The sequence below is a fragment of the Camelus dromedarius genome, chromosome 3 (genome assembly GCF_036321535.1).
Source record: "Camelus dromedarius isolate mCamDro1 chromosome 3, mCamDro1.pat, whole genome shotgun sequence".
Taxonomy (NCBI): domain Eukaryota; kingdom Metazoa; phylum Chordata; class Mammalia; order Artiodactyla; family Camelidae; genus Camelus; species Camelus dromedarius.
Window position 1 is genome coordinate 60003349 of NC_087438.1, and position 16314 is coordinate 60019662.

General features: G+C 34.4%; 2 long non-coding RNA genes across 3 annotated transcripts in view; one reads left to right on the forward strand and one right to left on the reverse strand.

Moving 5' to 3' along the window:
- Positions 1-10271, forward strand: part of LOC105099641 (uncharacterized) — a 110456-nt gene extending 100185 nt beyond the window's left edge. For both annotated transcript variants that reach the window (XR_838114.3, XR_010379108.1), the window contains exons 8-9: positions 6839-7082; positions 9533-10271. This is a non-coding gene — a long non-coding RNA (uncharacterized LOC105099641). The remainder of the gene's footprint in view (positions 1-6838; positions 7083-9532) is intronic.
- LOC116152064 (uncharacterized) overlaps positions 1-16314 on the reverse strand; it is a 659999-nt gene that overhangs the window by 75932 nt on the left and 567753 nt on the right. The gene's annotated exons all lie outside the window — the stretch shown is intronic.

Below are 16314 nucleotides of genomic sequence, written 5' to 3' on the forward strand. Positions count from 1 at the left end.
TAAGCCAGAACATCATGTTCCTTCTTTATAATGAAACACATAGTTTCTATCAAAAGGCAAATTTCTTGTTTCAAAATGTTTGAAGAGAATAATGCTTTAAAAGATTTCAAATGTTTATGCTTACTTTTGTAAAAATGAAGATTTTCTCTCAAATATATTTTAGCCTGAATCATATAATTTGTGTGTAAACTGAACAACTTTTTATTTATTTCAAGCTATTCCTCTCTCTGTATTTCAAGCTTCTAAAGTTGGAAAATAAAGGCAAATAATTATAGAAATAGTGTCTCCCAAAACATTCAGATTCAAGTGTATGATTGTTAAAAATGCATACTGATTATTAATATCAATCTAGTTTTAAACAAATTGACTCATTAATCCTGAAGCTTATCACACTCACACCTTAAAATCTTATTTCCCCGAAGTATAGAATCACTTCTCTTGATTTTTTTAAACAAGTAGAGTAGTTCAAAAAAGTAAATTTCAAATATCAGAAAAAGAAAATATGATACAATTAAAAACAAAAACCCTTTGTATGATCTTGGGAAAATTATTTACCTCTGAGAGTGTGCATATTCTTTTGTTAAATGGGGATGGGCAAATATGAAGAGTTAACAAAAAATAATGCATATAATGGCCACAACACAGGACCCAGATTAGATTCTTTCTACTGCTCCTCCTCTCCTCCTTCTGCTTCCTCTTCCTCTCATTTTCCTTTCTCCTATTCCTCATTCTTTATTTCAAAAATAGAAAATTTTGAGGCTTTAGAAGGATACAGCATTTGACTTGGAACCAGAATTCAAACTGAGACATATATCACACCTAAGCCACTCTGCTTCCTAACAGTAATTTCCTCTAGAGCTTCCATTGATTTTTGCATAGTAAATTTTTCAGACTGATTATGAGAACAGCAAAACTTTCTGTCTTTTGAAAACTACTATATTTCTAAAAATGTTGGCTTTATACTTTTGGGTGTTATATTGTTTGATGAATGGATGTTTGTTAATGTTTGGCATTTATAATTATTCAAACCTAAATCATAAATAGTAGACTTCTTTAGGTCATATAGTGTTTTTTGCATTAACTTCTAATTTCTTTTATACTAATACTAACACTCATATAATGACTGTATACAAAGTTTATTAATAAATATTTGTCATTATTTTTAACTTCCTGGATTCTTTTTGTTCTAGATCCATATCTTACATGTAGCTAGCACTTTTCCCCCCAATTCAATCTGATATTTTTTATTTTATTATTGGTACTTTATTTCAATTCATTTTTATGTAAATTTTGCTCTTCATCATCTACTTCATATTTTTATTCATTAGGCTTAACTGATCATTCCTTTTCTACCTTAGTATTGATGTTTATATCACGTTGACTAATTCAAGGCATTGCACAAATATCCCATTCCACAATTATGTACAGTGGTCTAAACATTTATGGAGTATAAAGATTACTGTGTTAGCTGGACAGCCTCATGTAAATCAATGAAATTAGAACACTCCCTCACACCATATATAAAAATAAACTCAAAATGGTTTAAAGGCCTAAATATAAGACATGACACCATAAAACTCCCAGAAGAGAACATAGGCAAAACATTCTCAGACATAAATTGTAACAGTATTTTCTTAGATCAGCCTCCCAAAGCAAAAGAAATAAAAGCAAAAATAAACAAATGTGACCTAATCAAACTTAAAAGCTTTTGCACAGCAAAGGAAACCGTAAACAAAACAAAAAGACAGACTGTGGAATGGGAGAAAATATTTGCAAATGATGCAACTGACAAGGGGTTAGTGTCCAAAATATACAAATAGCTTATACAACTCAGTTATCAAAAAAAAAAAACAAACAAACCTCAATAAAAAAATGGGTAGAAGACCAAAATAGACATTTCTCTGAAGAAGACATACAGATGACCAACAGGCACATGAAAAGAGGCTCCATACAGCTAATTATTAGAGAGAGGCAAATCAAAACCACAATAAAGTATCACCTCACACTGGTCAGAATGGCTGTCATCAGAAAGTCTACAAATGATAAATGCTGGAGAGGGTGTGGAGAAAAAGGAATCCTCATACATTGTTAATGGGAATGTAAATTGGTACAGCCACTATGGAAAACAGTTATGGAGATTCCTTAAAATACTAAAAATAGAGGGACCATATGACCCAGCAATTACACTCCTAGGCATTTATCTAGAAAAAGTAAAAACTCTTAATTCAAAAAGACACATTCACCCGTGTTCATAGCAGCACTATTTACAGTAGCCAAGACATGGAAACAACCCAAGTGTCTATCAACAGATGATTGGTTTAAGAAGATGTGGCTATTCTATTACTCAGCCATAGAAAAGAAAGAAAGCCATTTGCAGTGACATGGATGGACCTAGAGATTATCATACTAAGTTAAGTAAGTCAGAGACAGAAAGGCAACTATCATATGATACCACTTATATGTGGAATCTAAAAAATGATACAAATGAACTTACTTGTAAAACAGAAACAAACTCATAGACCTAGAAAACAAAGTTATGGTTACCAAAAGGGAAAGGAAGGGGGGAGGGACAAACCAGGAATTTGGAATTAATAGATATAAAGTACTATAAATAAAATAGGTGAGCAATAAGAAATTACTGTATAGTACTGGGAACTATATTCAATATCTTGCAATAACCCATAATGGAAAAAAAATCTGAAAAAAATATATAATTGAATCATTTTTCTGTACACCTGAAACTAACAAAATATTGTAAATTAACTATGCTTCAATTAAAAAAAGAATACTGTGCTTTTTTGCACAATGCCACTGCCTGCTCTTTTTTTCCTACTGATTTTGTCTATATAATTAACATATTTTTAACTTTCTGTATTTTGATTACTGTTGCTCTCCCCACTGGTTGTTCAAAATTAGTCTTGGATTGTTTAACCAGTCAAAATCTACTTTCTGATATAGCTAGGCATCACAAACTGATCATGAAAGAGTTCTACTTACATCTTTTGGCTGCATGTAGCTGAAAACTCAATTCACAGTGGTGTAAGTAAACAAAATTATTTGTGTCACATCATCATATTCTGAAGATGAAAACTCCAGGACTCTTATGGTAGCTTTTCCATGACATTAAGGACCTGGTCTCCTTTAGGTTTTCCACTTTGTTAGTTTAACATAATCTCTTGTCATTGGCCTTGTAAAATGCCTGCAAGTTGGCTAGACCCACACCAGCATTATATCTCAGTTCTGAGGAAGACAAATATTAAAATGTCTTCTAAGTCTTTCTCTTTTTTTTTTAAAGCTTTTTTTTCCAAAGCTTCACCTGGAAAATTTCACTTATATTTCACTGTGCCAGAACTTTGTCAGATGGCATTTTTATCTACTAGAGAGGTTAAGGAATGTTGTATTTTATCTGGGAATATTGTTGCCCCATACAAAATCAGGATTTATTAAATCATACAGATGCAGAGAGAAGATATTGCATAGGTAAGCAGCAAAGTCTCCCAGCAGGGATGACTCCCATGTTAATACCACATGATTCTTCTCTCCCTCACCACCCCCAACAGCCACTGCCGGTTGGTTGTGTGGTAGACCCTTAATTTTGAGTCAGATTTTCTTGTGTGTCAATTGGGAATTATGATTCAAAGAGAATAGTTAATCTCTGTTGGGTGCTGGAGCTAAGAACAATAGCTGGGACACTCATTGTCTACAATACACATACTGAAATAGTCACAATCTAAGAGAAAGAAAGAGAAAGACAAAAACAAAACTGAAATTGCTCTACAGAAAGTTTCAGAGCTGAAATACCATGTAGCCTCATGTAAGAGAAAGCACTTCATCCCTCAGTTCCTTCAACACATTACTTTTTGTTTCGGCTAGTTTGATATTGTTTCTGTTTCTCAATTCAGATATATAGACGAATATAGCATCCTTATTTCTTAGTGTTTTTGTTTTGTTTTAAAACTTCTGCTCAGCAAGATTTTAAACTCTGTGGGAGCAAATACCTGTATGTCTGTTCAACACTGAATTTTCTCTGCTTGGCATGGCATGTTATCAATAAATATTTGTTTAATGAATGAGGCTTTATTATAAACTGAACATCCCTAATCCTCTTTATTTCTTACATTAGATTTCTTTTATCAGTTTTACTAAGTGTTTTCTATAGCAGCATTCCCTTTTAAGAGTACCTCTGTTGGATGATTTCTAGACAATGCTTTTTTTTTTTAAACTTTTTTTATTGATTTATAATCATTTTACAATATTGTGTCAAATTCCAATGTAGGGCACAATTTTTTAGTTATACATGAACATATATGTATTCATTGTCACATTTTTTTCTCTGTGAGCTACTGTAAGATCTTGTTCTAGACAATGCTCTTAATGGTCCTGTTAGGAACAGGTGTGTTTTGTTTTGTTTTGTTTGTGTGTGGTCAATTATCTGAAAGTGTACTTAAAATGAGAGAAAATCTTTATTTGTCTTTAGGTTAGTATTTGAGGAGACAGCTGCCCATTTCCTGCCACGTTTGTAAACCAACTGAGAAATACTACAAGGGAAAAGATAGAGATAGCAATCAAAATATCATCTGGATGGAGGGTATTCATGAGAGCACTGGATTATATCTGTATTCTAATCTGCTTCTCAGTCGTGAACCTCAGAATTAGGCCTATTCATCCACCCAGCAGTTTTGGAACAAGAAGATCATAAATTAAATCACATTGCTCTTATGAGTTAAAATTCGAAGAAATTAAAGGCACTCAGTTGGGAGGACTGTCCCAATGGAAGGTTAATTTTGGCATTATGCATTTAGCACATGGCAGGGCCTATAATCCACCTATGCATAATTCCTCCTCTCTCAAAGAGTTCTACTTGAGCCATCATTAGATTCTTCCATATCTCTATAAATCTGACTTGGTGGCATCCCCACTGTGAGGACTTGTACAAAGTTCTTTCTTTTCAGCAGAGTATCTGAATTTCCATTTTCCCTTCAGTCCTATGTTTCTACATTCCAGGACTGAACTGAGTGACTTTCCACTTACAAAGACCACCCTCTCTTTATGAGTAGGCATTTCCAAGTCTTTGGCATTGTGACTATTTCCACTGCCTCTTATGGAACTGCCCAGGCATGAGAAACACACTTATGAAGAAAGTTTTCCTCTTCATATGCAATTAACCAATCCATAAAAATGTATAATCATGTAGTAGAAGGTAATTCTTGAACTTTATGCAAAAGGTACATGAATTTTAGATTACTCTTCCCACATTTTCTTTGCTAGTACTGAATGTAAAGTAGATTTGAGTTAGCTGATCTGGCACTATCTCTCCAAGGATGGAACTCACAATTTAAATTAGAATCTCACTAGTCCACGAAACTCATTTGTCAATTTAAAAGCAGTGATATTGTTCTTACCTCACAGTCATAATGACTTATCCAGCTCACGCTCCTTGACCATGCCCCTCCCGCAATTAAATTGCTGCCTCAGTTACCCTTACTTTTGTGTGATCTAGGGTATGGAAAGAGGCCAGGTGTTTCAGGCAAATAGAACTCAGACCTTCAGAAGAGAAAAAAGCTTCCCCTTTGCCCTAATCCCCTATGCCTTCACTTCAGCCACACGTGAAGGACAGTTTAGTTATGCATGACATTTATGTATACTGTTTTGCTTTAAGCATTCTGAGGCTAACCTCTCATGTATTTTAACATTGATTTTAATACCAACTTCAAATTCAGTTTAGATTTAGATTCGGTTGCTATCTCTCAAGTCTTTTCTTATCTACTCTCTTCTTTTTTCTGCCCAATTTATTTGTTGCAAACACTAGACTACTATTTGTCATTTTATCTCTTTTTTATCTCAGAAAATTAAATCATTTCTTCTGCATTTCACATGTTTTCAACTCTTTCCTATTTTATGAACTGATTGAACCACTAATTTTTACTATATAATTATTTTCAATGATGATTTTAAGTTGTTCTTTAACAAGATTTAATTAGTTCCATTTTTGTTTCCCAGCTACCCCACTTTCTTTTATTTTTGCAAAAGAACAGAAGCTGTTTTCAAATCTACTTTTGTGTTGATGTTCTATATGGGGGGTGGCGCAGATATTTTTCCCCTCACCTTTTTTCTTTTACCTGGTTCTTTAAAACTTTACTAAGTCAACTTATTATTATTGCTTCTTATCTTTCCTTGTGATTATTTGGCTAATTCTTAGCAACCAGGTATAAGTGGAGGCCAATTTGTAGTATTGTGGCCAGTGCTCAGTTTATGGCTCTGTGTGGTAGCAGAAGACCTACTGATGCCACTACTGGAAGAAAAAGTGCCAATACTCAGATATATACTCTAAGAGTGGCTTAGTGTGGGAACAAAGGAAAGATTTGATTTTATTTCTTTGATTCTGAAACTTCTGTTCTTATGTGTGGGTATTATGCCAATAGCAGAATTATCAGCATGACGTATTGTATGGTTTGGGGAACACACTGTCACGGAGAGATGTTTTCATTCCCCTTCTCACACTCTGCACAGTAAAAGGTGACTCTACCTAGTAGCAGCATATATCTTTTGTATTTGAAAACAAGGAGTGTGTCTACTGGAGATGAGCATTCACTCCTGCTCTTTTTCTTAGGTATGCAGAGTTGGATTAAAGCCAATTCTTATAGCTCTATGGAGGTATAATTGATATACAAAAAACTGCAAATGTTTAATGGATGCAATTTGATCAGTTTGGACATGTGCATACACCCATGATACTATCAGCACAATCAAGGTAGTAAGCAAATCCATCATCTCCAAAAGATCCCTTGCCCTCTCAGGACCCAGACCAATTTTTGCACCTACTCTTTTCATCTTCTAGCCCTCACGTTCTCGGCCATATTAGAAGCTGGGTTGCTGAGGTCATCTGCAACGTTGTGGTTCCCATGCTGCACACAGTAGATTCATCCTACTGAGCCAGTTTTGTGAATCCAAGTGATAGCCGCAGGAGTTAAAGTTCATTCTCCCGTGTTCGCACACCCTAACTTCTGGCAGTGTGCCTCTCCACAAGGCTGCCTACGGACCTGACTGAAAGAAAACACCATTCCTGGGTCCTAGCCCAGCAGGTGAGAGAATACAGAAAGTCTTACAAGACTTGGGAATTTGTTTTTCTCTTTCCTTTGGACAATAGTTGAGAATTATTTTTCTCTTTAGGAAGATTTCTTTGATATATTAGAAATAAAAAGGGAGATTTGGTTATATTTGTATCTTCTATGAAGACTACTCTATTTATAAAAATTTATTCATTACTTAATACACATTTATTATAATCATTTTCCCTTCACATAACAATATAGTATCTAATAGTACAATACTGCTTTTTGTAATTCTCACCCTAGTTTGGTAAAAGTGACCCTTTCTAGTCAGTCATATCTGAAAATGACTTTGTCCTGCACCGAGGCAGTCTGCTTGTGAGAAGCCCCAGGAACGGCAGGGGTTTCATCCAGTCAACGCAGTTCTTTCTGTGGTAAATTTTACTGCTTTTCTTCAGGGCATGCACCAAAATTATCAACAAAGAATTAATTGGCAACAGTGTCTAGAATACAATTCTGAATATCATCCTTATTTTGTGTAAAATACTCCCTACCAAGTTAACTTGAGATTTTCATTTTGATTTTGAAAAAGAAGGGAAGGAAATTTCAACTAATAAGTGATCCAAAGGCCACCTTCAGAATAAGATCATTTAACACTGGGACTAGTATCTTCACAATTTAATGGTATCAGTTCTGTTCTTTTCTTTCTCTCCCTTCGTCCCTCCCCCCCTTTTCATTCTTTCTCTTTTAATTTCTTTTCATAAGAAAGGAGTTTTAACTCTACATTTTGGGTTTTTTCCTCACTTAGGGAAAAATGGGTTAAAATAAAGAAAGGTGCAAAAACTGTGTTCGGAGTTGCTCTGTATAGTGAGTGAGTCATCATTTCCCTTAAGGAGAGAATCAGAATGTTAAACTTTGCTGACTGTGATTATTACTCTAAAAACTTCTTCATTTCGACTCTCTATTGTCTCATCCTTAAGATCTTGATCTTTACTGGTGTCCATGTTACACATGTTGAATACAAAGGATTTGACTCTAATGTAAAAGACTTTAACACCAGTTGTTTCCAGACCTGTGGGACTCAAAAGAGAAATAAAAACTCGCTTTCCAAATGCTGCTAACCTCTGCTGGCTGAGTTGTTGGACTGACTTATTAATGTTTAACCAGTCAGTCATAAAATGTTGGTAATAATAATTTTATTTTGTCAAAATGCCACACAAATTTATTTCACATGGTCAATCATGAATAAGTCAAATTGGGTAAATTTCCTTTATGAGTAAAGGAAACATCTGTCATTTCCAATTTTTAAAACAATAGTCTCATTGAGGACTGCATCCAGTCACATGATGTGTGTTGTTCAGCAGTTTTAGTCACTTTTCAGTCACCTTTTCTCTCCTTCTCGTTTTGTCTTTCTAAATGATTGGAGTTATTTTCTCTTTCTTTTCTCACTCTGTTTCACACACACTACCAAGTGGTTGATGAATAACACCATCTCCTCTACAGATCTCTTGAATCACTTTCTCATTTGTTACATTGTCAAACGTGCAATATATTTAATTAAAGCAAAAATACTACCCTGACGCATTGAGTTTATTTTATTTGTTAAGATTACACTGTACATCTCCCAAAGTTGTGGTTGCCTTTCTACCTTCACTACTATGTTCTTACACCACGCTTTTAGAACCTCCTGCTTGCCTGAACTTTACAATTTGTAAGAACTATTTTTCTGCCGTTATTTTCTTTCTACACCATTTTTTTTACACTATTTTGTCTCTAGAGTTACCCATTTAAAAAACAAATGTCATTATGTCATCCCCTTCCTTAGAAGCCCTTACTAACTGCCTTCCTCATGCCAGAGCTCTTCAGTTTTATATGTACTGCCTTTGGAATCTGCCTCAAACTTCAATGAGGTAGATGGTCTCTTCTATAAATAGCTGAGTGACCATCTCTACTTTTAATAAGAGAAAAGCACAAGTCCAGATAGAATTCTGGTTTTATGCCTGGCAGGAGCCGAGGTTTAACACACTTAAATGTCAGTTGTGGTATTACTCTTCCAGAATAGTCTATAAATAAAGACAAATTCAAATAGAAAGTCCCAAACCAAGCTGTTCAGCATAAAAGCCCCACTTTTGAGGGAGGATAATCTAATGGCAGTATAAAGTCTTAAATGGTTCACCAGGCAAGGCAACCCAGGGCAAAGGCATCTAAAAGATAAATCCATGGGTGCAAATCAGAAGGTATTAAACCTGCGAGCATCTATATTCATTAATTTATATTTTCTTAGAGGGATAGTACATTGACGGAGGGTCCTAAATGATTAAAAGATCAACATAAGTGTAAAATTATCTCTTGCATTTGTATTAGTCAACATGTATTGCCTTCACAAGCAATTCTGAAACCTTAGTAACTTACGACAGAAATTAAAACTTGCTTTCGGGTTTATAGGTTAGCTCTGCTTTACTCCACATGTCTTTTCATTCTAGAATCCAGACTGAAGGAGCAGCCTCCACCTGGGATATGCTGTTCTTCTGGCATAGGATAGAAGCAAGAAGCCCAGCCAAACCATGCAAGCACAGTTAAAGCTTTTCTGCCAGAGGGTATATGTCACATCTGTGGGCAAGAGCAAGTTACATGGCTAAGACTGACAAGGGTTGGGATAGTATCTGTCTACAGCAAGGCGGGGTAAGAGTGGGGGTGAATTATACTCCTAGAGAGGAGAGAGTAGATAATTGGGAACAATAATAAACTATACTACAGACCTCAAATATGCTATGCTATACCTTATGATTCTTCCCTACCCCTCATCATTTTAGGAAGATGCTGTGTATGCTCCGCTTTGTCTTGGGGTAATTTAAATATCTGGTATCTTACGGGTTAAGGTTTTATATGACATCAGGTAATCAGCAATAAAAGAATGAATCACAATTTTAAGTAACATTTTTTTAAATAATTATTTGTGTATATCTTTACTTATATTACTGGAGCACCACCTAAACTTTTCAGACATTTATATACCATATATAAGGCAATTTCTTTTCCTGCATTCTGGCAACTTCTCTGGTGCCTGTTTCTTCATTTGCTGATATTAAGCTGTCTTCAAACACAATTTCATCCTTCTTTCTCTATATGCAAGGTTTTTCTATATGCAAGGTTGCCAGTGGGTAGACTGGGGGATAAAATACATGCTACCAACATTTTGAATTCATAAAATATTTTAGGAAAATTCCCTGTGCTTCCAGGTTAAATGAATGTCATACTTTATATATTTTTATGCAATGATCTATGGAAACATTCTTTACAGGTATTACTTTATCATTAATAATTTTATACAGATTTGAGACTAATATTACACCATATAGTAATTACATTACTTTGAAATTCAGGGCGGGTCACCAATTTAGACTTGCAAGAAACTAAAGATTCTGAAGAATTTAATAAGGCTTCATGGGCATCTATTGAATATTTAACTTTCACTTTCAAGTTTAACCATTCATATATAAGAAATTAAAGAGTAACAGAACTCTCTGAGCTTGTGGACAGTATAGTTATGGCATAAGACATACCACCTTAGAGTGGGTTAGAATAAAGCTCTATAGTGAGCCCATTTGAGGGGAAAAAAAAAAAACTAAATTAGGAATAATTGCTGAAAACAGGGCATACATTAAATCATCAAAAATGAAAACTTTGCTCTAATTTGCAGTTTGGTTCCCATCAGATATCTTTTCCTCTTATCATTTCTTTTTCCCTTTATCAGTGCTACGCTCATCTTCTTAGAAGTCATAAAATAGTGTTGACATGTAGATGCAATATGAAAAACTATCATAATATTTAGTTTGAGCAATGGGAAGATGAAATTTGGAGAATTATTTACTTCTATAAAGAAGAATCTCAGGATAGAGGGGTGTTTTTAGTCAAGTTATGTAATTATCTAATTTGTGGCTTATTCCCCTGGTACTTAATTTGCTAATTTTCTACAGACTGAGAGAAATCTATCTATTGTGTTGTTAATTGGACAGCAGTACAAAAAATAAATAAATATTTCATCTGTCTGTTTTGCTACAAGATAATTGTGCTAATAAAATTTCATAATAAATCATTGATTGGAATTCTTTATTACAGTCCTGTAGGAAGAGAAAATTTTACTTTTTGTTTGATTTCTCTTTGCTGATTCTATGTGTGTCCCATAGCAATTTTATTAAATTTTTTTTGTTTTTTGTTTTCAGGATATATAATAATTTTTAAATCTGTTAATCTCCAAATTTTGCCCTAGTTACTATATATTTATGCTATTTTAGGAAGGAATGATAAGGCTGTCAGTAAACATTACTTAAATATTTAGTAATCAGAAAGATAACCAGTTAAATACAGGACTTATTTATTACATGTCAGATGTGGAATAAAGACACTGAATGATACACTACTAATAGGATCTTTTTGCCAGTCCCCTCTCATTCCTCTATGAGTGGGAAGTTTGTTTATTTAGTCAGTTACGAGGTCTCTGGGTGATAGGTAGAGAGGACAACAGAAAGACTAAGAGGAACGTTCACTCTTTAGCTACCTAAAAATTAAAAGAAGGCAATATCTGGAGGAAAAAAAATACCTATACATACACACATATACATACATACATATATGTACACACACACACACGTGAACAAGAGGTGAAGAAGCTGGAGAAGCTTAGCAGAAAAGAGAAAAGAAAAGTGAATATCCAGCATCTGATGGAGGATGCCAAAGGAGTACAAGAGCCAACCTGAAAGATCTCCCAGTGGCCAAACTTGAAACAGTCTGAGCAACAAAATAAATAGCATGGTTGCATTGGCCTCCAAGGGCTGCCATAATGAATTACCAGGAATGGGGTGGCTTAAAACAATAGAAATTTATTCTCTACCAGTTCTGGAGGGGGGAAATCTGACATAAAGGGATTGGCAGAACAGTGGTCTCTTTGAATGCTCTTAGAGGAGGAGCCTTCCTTGTCACTTCCTGGCTCTGGTGGTTGTCAGCAATCGTTGGCATTTCTGTTTGTAAGACACATCAATCCAATCTCTGCCTCTCTCAAGATGTTCACCCCTGTGACTGTGCTAATCTGTTTCCAAATTTTCCTCTTCTTGTAAAGAGACCAGTGATACTGAATTTAGGATCCACCTTAATCCAGGAAGACTTTATTTTAACTTGGTTACATCTGCAAAGATGCTATTTCCAAATAAAGTCACATTCACAAAAGCTAGTGGACATGAGCCTTTGGGGGCTCTATTCAAGTCACTATAATGATATTAGATTATAATCCAAAATATAAAACAGATGTATATGAATACATAGAGATATAAACAAACAATAAAATAAATATATGAAGGAGAAGAGACAAATACTACATGCAAAAGAATTCCAGATACATAGAGATGCCTGCCCCCACCAGGATGTGGAGCTTATTTCCCCAACCTCCTCCTCTACCGCCACACACGCCTCTTCAGTGTATACTGGGTTTAGTGACTCGTAGCCAGACAACAGAGTATGGAAACAGAGAACCTAACAACTTTACAATGGAGAAACCAGGCAAATGGTCTTAACCAAATGGTCAGGGTTAACACCACCAAGATATGTCACATGTTGACATGAACACCCTGATATTTTGTGATGAGGAAGGAAATTCACCTATGTGTTATGCTTCTCTAAAATCCATAACCCCAGAATAAACATGAGAAAAATACTAGATAATCTTACATGTTAGGATATACTACAAAACACCTAGCTAGTATTCCTCAAAAACATAGATGGAAAAAAAATGCCACATATCTTCAGAAAAAACTAAGGAAGGGGACATAATGACCACATAAAAGAGATATCGTGGAATCAATCATGGAAGAGAAAAAAGAACATTAGTATAAAAACTGGTGAAATTCAAAAGAAGTCTTGAGGTTAGTTAATAGTAATGTATCAGTGTTAGCTTCTTAGTTTTCACACATATGCCATGTGGCGGTATAAGATGTTAACATTAGGGAAAACTACAAAGCTAAGATCCATGAATGAAACATTTAATCAAGTCTGTATTTGTCCACAATACTGAATGGTGATGGAAAAAAAGAGAATCATGGGAGAGAGGGATAAAAGAATAAGGTGGTTTCCCATAGACACAGATCTCTGTGAAGGGCAAGACAACGAATGGCAGATCCTGGACAAAGGGGACATAATTTTGGAGAGAGTGGGAGAAGCAGAAGTAGACAGAGAGGAACATATGTCCATCAGGGAAATAAAGGAGTACTGAAGATTAAATTAAAAAAGCAGAAAGGAGTAGACAGCAAATTGAACTAAAGGCCATTCCAAAGGAATCACTGTCTTGAGTGATCAGTTTAAAATAACATCAGTACAATTTTATTTAACCTTTAGTTAAAAGTCATTTCCTACCAGAGAACCATTTGTTGCTGGCCCCTTGGGTTAGCTCCTCAGACAGATTTAACGGAATTTCTGTATGAAACGTATATACAACTGTAGACTAATTTCTAAGGCTAGATTTCAGTAAGGATTAAATGTTTGCTAACCATCAATATCTGCAGCCATTTTGAGAAGAAAGACCCAATCTATTTGATATTTTTGGTTCTTATTTTTTAAATCATCATGGATCCCTTAAAATAAGCAGTCCCTATGGGTATATTATGATGTTTTAAAATCTTCATTGTATCATTTATTAATAAACTTCTAGTTGTTAGGAGAGTTCAAAGAGCCATATAATTTAGTTAATCCCTACTAATTACTATAACTTCAATATACTTTTTAAAATACGATAACTGAAAAGTATGCTGTGATAGACTCACCAAGATGACTGGCTGAGGATTGGCATAATAAATAAGGTTTAGTTTAAATAACTGAAAATGACCTAAATATCCTCCATTATATTACATTTTAGCATTGGAATCATATATTCACTATTCATCAGTTTGACTGATTTCCACATTACTGATATTTTGTAATTAATTGAAATTCCTTAAAACAATGTATGAATTGGAAAATAGAATCTTTATAAAGATAATTTTTATTAATTTTAATATGGTTAGATAAATTTTTTTTTATAAATTGATTCTCACAGGAGCTTCTTAAATAAGAATGAATAAAAATGTTTGTAAATCAATAAAAATATTTCTGAAATTGTTTTTTCAAGTTTTATTGAGTTATAATTGACATACAGCACTGTATAAATTTAAGGTGTACAGCATAATGATATGACATATATACCGCGTAATGGTTATACCATAAGTTTTGTTAACACCCGTCATCTCATATAGCTACAAAACAAGAAAGAAAAGGAAAAAAATGCTTTTTTTCTTGTGATGAGAACTCTTCATATTTGCTTTCTTAACACTTTGCAGGTATGCCATACAGCAGTGTTAATTATAGCCATTATGATATACATTACACCCCTAGTACTTATTTATCTTAAAATTGAAAGTTTATACCTTTTGACCACCTTCATCCAATTCTACCTCTTCCTACCCACCACCTCTGGTAACCACAAACCTGATCTCTTTCTCTATGAATTTGTTTTGGGGGGAGGGGTATTTTAATTTTTTTTTAGATTCCATGTACTATATGAGATCATACAATATTTGTCTTTCTCTGTCTTACTTCACTTAACATAATACTCTCAAGACCCATTCATGTTATTGCAAATGGCAAGATTTCCTTCTTTTTAATGGCTGAATAATATTCACACACACACACACACACACATACACACACACACATTTCACAACCTAACTGCCCACTGATAGCTGAATGGATAAAGAAGTTGGAGTATACTGGTGGGTACTTATGTTGTGAAATTTTTAAAGGTGTTTAAAATAGTGACTTCTAGATATTAAACCTGTCACAAAAGGTCCCAAACAGCCAAAACAGTTTTGAGAAAGAACAGAGCTGGAGGAATCGTGTTCACTGCATTCAGACTATACTACCAAGCTACAGTAATATAAAGAGTATGGTACCTACACAAAAATAGACATATAGATCAATGGAATAGGACAGAGAGCCCAGAAATAAACCTACCCACTTATAGTCAATTAATCTACAACAAAGGAGGAAAGAATATACAATGGAGAAAAGACAGTCTTTTCAGTAAGTGGTGCTGGGAAAATTGGACCAATACAAGTAAAAGAATGGAATTAGAACAGTCTCTAACACACATATACAAAAAAAAAAAAAAAATTAGAGTGGATTAAAGACCTAAATGTAAGACCAGATACTATAAAACTCCAAAAGAGAAACATAGGCAGAAGATTCTTTGACATAAATCACAGCAATATTTTTTTTGATCTGTCTCCTAGAGTAGTGGAAATAAAAGCAAAAATAAACAAATAGGGCCTAATTAAATGTAAAAGCCTTTTTTTCACAGCACAGGAAACCATCAACAAAACAAAAAGACAATCCACAGAATGGGAGAAAATATTTGCAAATGATGCAACTGACAAGGGGTTAGTGTCCAAAATATACAAATAGCTTTTACAACTCAGTATCAAAATAAATAAATAAATTAATTAAATAATGGGCAGAAGACCTAAATAGATGTTTCTCCAAAGAAGACATTCAGATGGCCAACAAGCACGTGAAAAGATGCTCAGCATCGCTAATCATCGCTAATCAGGGAAATGCAAGTCAAAATCACAAAAAGATATTACCTCATACCTGTCAGAATGACTGTCATCAAAAAGAATACAAATAACGAATGTTGGCAAGGATGTTGAGAAAAGGCAACCCTTGTACACTGTTGGCGGGAATGTAAATTGGTGCAGCCACTGTGGAAAACAGTATTGAAGTTTCTCAAAAACATAGAAGTTAAATTACCACATGACCCAGAAATTCCACTCCTAGGTATATATCTGAGAAAAACAAAATACTGATTTGAAAAGATACATGCACGCCAATGTTCATAGAGGAATTATTTACAATTGTCAAGATATGGAAGCAACATAAATGTCCATCAACAGAAGAATAGATTAAGAAGACACAGTGTGCATATATGTATACACACATACACATATATGATGGAATACTACTCAGCCATGAAAAAGAACAAACCTTGCCATTTACTGCAACATAGCATTGGAGGGCATTATGCTAAGTGAAATAAGTCAGACAGAGAAAGACAAATACTATATGATACCACTTACATGTGGAATCTAAAAAATACAACAGACTAGTGAATATAACCAAAAAAAAGAAGCAGACTCTCAGATGCAGAGAGCAAACTTGTGGTTACCAGTGGGGAAGGGGGATAGGG